The sequence below is a fragment of the Cavia porcellus genome, unplaced genomic scaffold (genome assembly GCF_034190915.1).
Source record: "Cavia porcellus strain 051 isolate PalLab524CR breed Dunkin Hartley unplaced genomic scaffold, mCavPor4.1 scaffold_1, whole genome shotgun sequence".
NCBI lineage: Eukaryota > Metazoa > Chordata > Mammalia > Rodentia > Caviidae > Cavia > Cavia porcellus.
The window spans coordinates 227,057,753-227,062,111 of NW_026947484.1; the positions used below are offsets into that span (position 1 = coordinate 227,057,753).

At 30.9% G+C, this 4,359-nt stretch overlaps 1 non-coding gene across 1 annotated transcript; it reads right to left on the reverse strand.

Moving 5' to 3' along the window:
* Window positions 1–788: 788 nt before the first annotated feature.
* LOC111757761 (U6 spliceosomal RNA) lies at window positions 789–898 on the reverse strand. The gene has a single exon (XR_002792052.1). It is a non-coding gene; the product is annotated as a U6 spliceosomal RNA (small nuclear RNA).
* Between the last annotated feature and the right edge of the window lie 3,461 nt (window positions 899–4,359).

Consider the following 4,359-nt stretch of genomic DNA (forward strand, 5'->3'; position numbering starts at 1 on the left):
GATGGCTTTTATCATATTGAGGTAAAGATCATCTATTCTGATTATCTGTAGGGCTCTTAACATCAATGAATGTTGGACCTTACCAAAATGCTTTCATGCTTTTTCTGCATCAATAGAAATGATCATACAATTCTTATTTTTGGCTGTATTGATATGGCGGATTACACTTATTGGTGTGTGTATACTGAACTATCCCTGCATTCCTGGGATGGACCCTGCTTGATTTTGGTGTATAATCTTCTTGATGATTGGTTGTATTCTGTTTGCCAGTATTTTATTGAGAATTTTTTTAAATTTTATTTAAGGAGAGAAAAGAAAGCAGAAAAAGGGTACAAGTTATACAGATTTACAGAAAAAAATAAACAGTAGGAAATCACTAGTTAATGGATTACATATTGTCATCTTAGAAATAATTGTTCAAGTCATAAAATTAAAGCTTGTAAAGTGGACATTCCAACAGTGAGACTGCAAACAGTTCTGTTCAATGATCCAATAAAACTCAGTGATATCATTTTTGCATCTATGTTCATTATGGAAATTGACCTATAGATTTCTTTTTTGGTTGAGTCTTTCTCTGGTTTTGGTATTAGAGTAATACTTGCTTCCATGGAATGAGTTAGAGAGGATTGCTTTCCTTTCAGTTTCATTGAACAGTTTAAAGAATGTTAACATCGTCTTCCTTGAATTTCTTATAGAATTCCACAGTGAATCCATCAGGACCTGGGCTTTTCTTATTTGGCAAGGTTTTAATTACATTTTCCATTTCATTAATTGAAATTGGATTATTCAAAAATATGCAACCTTTCACAAATTTGTGTGTCATTCAAGCGTGGGGGCCATGCTAATCTCCTCTGTATCATTCCAATTTTAGTATATGTGTTGCCGAAGTGAGCAATACCAGATTTCTAAATTGAGTGTTGTAATAACAGATTACATATAAACAGTAAAATGAAAAGTGACATAAGTAAATATTCTGTACATTTGTACATTGATTTTCTCAGGTAATATTTCACTTGCTCCCCAATTTAAATATTACCATCATCCTAGTCACTAGGTAAGCAAAGTTGTTTCAATTGAGTCATTTTACATCATATAGTGAGGACTTGTATCTTGAAATTCCATATTATTCCACATATACATAGATACGCAGACATGTTCACATGTATAAAACTATATAAATAAATTTATGTGTTTGTACGCACACATGTATCTTTCTAAGTGTATGCTGTAAATATGTGAGACAGGGAAAATATACACTTTATACCAATGTATTAAATATGTATTCTTAATATATGCTGCTAAACAGGAATACAAAAGTTGGAAGTAGGTAAAAAAAAGTCGTGTGTAGAAATTCAGGTTCATATACACAAATTATATTTGAAAAGAATTGAAAATTGATCTAGTTCTCTTTGTAACGATTCTGATATATAATTCAGATAGTAACTAATTATACTAATCATATAAATTATATAATAGACTAATTTTATTTGTACCTCCTGTGGAGAATATAAGTAATTTTAACAAGTTAAATTCATTATTTCTCTGAAGTGAATTACCATGATTTTTTTTGTCTCTGATTTGTAGAAATGACTGGAGTTTTCCTTTCTCTTATTTACCAGTCATGAATTCATTTTTTATTCTTAGGTTGACTTTATATGTAATGAAAAGCTATGAACAAAATTCATAAAATATCTCCTCAAATTAACATTTTGGCACTATGGTAAGTCAAAATATATAAAGTTTTATGCATTAGTCTGAAACAAAATTATAATAATTGAGCATTAATATATGAGAACTTTCACTTCTAATACTTTATTTAATCATAACTGCCTTACAGTATAGCAAATGTCATCCCCATTTCAAAAATGTGTAAATTTAGTTATATAATTAGAATAAGATTATGTAGCCAGTATCAAGCCACTCATATTCATTTAATTCCTTATTTTTCTGATCACAAAGGCCATATTGTTATGCACAATTACTACATTATTTTCTAATTGAAGCTGTCAGCACATAACCGTGTTAATCAACCACGGATGAAAGACTAACATTCTCACGTTGTTTGTCTATCTTTTTGTTGTTCTCCACCCTCTCAACACTTGCAAAAATTGAGTGTGTGTAAATACTACAACTTAAATGGCAAGTAATGGAAAATTCTATTTCAGTAGAGTACAACTGTCTGTATGACTTACTGCTTGTGATACTTCCTTACAGGAAAACCTGTAAGATTTCACTGAGCCTCAGTGCCCTGATCAATAAATTGGAAATGATTTCCCTGGAAACAAATTACTACTAAGAAAAATTAGGCTAGAATGCAACAAATATCCTACAAAATATTTTCATCATGTCTATTCATTTTATTTTAGATGTCATTTGTTACCTATTATTTGGACAAGGGAAACTTGAGCTTTATTTTTTATTAGAGAATGAAAGAAACTAGAAAAATATTAGCCATTCTATTAAAAATACAAGAGGAGGGGTAGAGAGACAGAAAGAGAGTCAAAGAGAGACACAGAGAGAGAAAGACAGATAGAGATGGAGAGAAATTGATAAATGAGAAAAATAGAGAATATGTTTCCATCATTTATACTAAAATAGTTCATTAAAATTAGTGGTTAAACATTTTGATCCGTGCTTCCTTGCTTCAGTCTTATATCAATGGATATTGTTCTTTCAAAGGTACTCAGGATTCTTACCTGAAACAAATGAAGTAGTAAACAGAGTCCAGGTGGACTACTTAGTTCAACATCAGAACCTGCTTCTAGACTGGTTTCCAGGTGAGGAGTCGCAGGGTGAAACTTGCCAGGAATTGTTACCAGATATTGATACTTTTGTGATTTGGTTCATTATTACTACATTTAAATTTTTATTTTCAAATGTATTATTTCAAACTTTAAATTTAAACTGGCACACAAACAATAAGCCATGTTAATATTAATGGAATATCATGAGATGCCTCCATAGTGCTAGCACAATATAATCTTCAAGCTGAGTTTAACATGTGCATGTAAGTCCTCAAACATTTATCATTTTTATGGAGAAGAATTTTTAAAAATTCTTCTAGTTTTTTGAAATGCACATTACTTATTGTTATCAATAGTCAATGTCTTTTGTACTCATGCTTCAGAATATCTTGTTCCTATTAGTCACTTACTACTCACTGATTAACTTCTGCCATCTTTCCATCTGGTGCCCCCATGCCACCTTACCCAGCCCCCAGTAAACACCATTCTAATTCTGATTTCTATGAGCTCCACATTTTTAGGTTAGACACAGGAGTGAGATTGTGTGGTATTTTTCATATAGTGCTTGGTTCATTTCATTTAATGCAAGGATCTCTAACTCCATTCCTGTTGCTATAAATAACAATATTTCTCTTGTTTTTACAGATGAATAATATTTTTGGTGTATATGTAACTCAATTTCTTATTTCATCAGTTGATGGACACTTTGTTTCCATTTCTTGGCTACTGTGAATAGCACTGTAATGAACATAAGAATATAGATGTTTCTTTGACCTGCTGATTTTATTTCCTTTGGACATCTGTTCAGTAGTCGGATTCCTCAGCCATACATGGTACCTCAATTTTTCAAGTTTGGAGGAACCTCTGTACTTTTTCCTGTAACAGTTTATTAATTTATAATTTAATGGTGTATATGAGTTCTCATTTTATCAATACCTACTATCTTCATTCTCTTTTATTTTAGCCACTTTTTCTGGTGGCATGAATCCCATGGTGTTTTTGATTTCCAATATTTTGATGATTTGTGATGCTTTCATTTATCTGTTAGCTATTTGATGTCTTCTTCGAGAAACATTTATTTAGGACTATGACACACTTTTTAATTAGGTTTTTCTTTGTTTTGATTTTTCTTTTTTAATATTATTTCATTTTTGTTTTGATTTTGGTTGTTTATATTGTGTAGGTATAAATGTTTTGTCAGATACAGGGCTCACAAATATTTTATCACATTTCAAAAGTTATCCCTTTATTCTTGATAATTTTTCTCACTGTTCAGAAGCTGTCTAACATTTGTTTATTTTAGCTTTTTTAGTTTTCTCTACAAAACTAATGCTCATTATAATTTTCTGAAGCATTTCCTTTGTGTTTTCTTTCTAGCAGATTTATAGCTTCATGTGTGATTCGTAAGTCTTCAATCACTTTTGAGTGGATATTTATAACTTGTGAGATAGTTTTCTAGGTTCAATATTTTTCTCCATGTGCATATCCAATTTTCTCAGCATGCCATTTATTGAAAGACTATCTTTTCTCTAATGTGTGTTCTTAGCACTTTTATCAAAAGTCAGATGTTGTAGATGCATAGGCTTGTATCTAGGGTTTCTACTTTTTTGGTCTG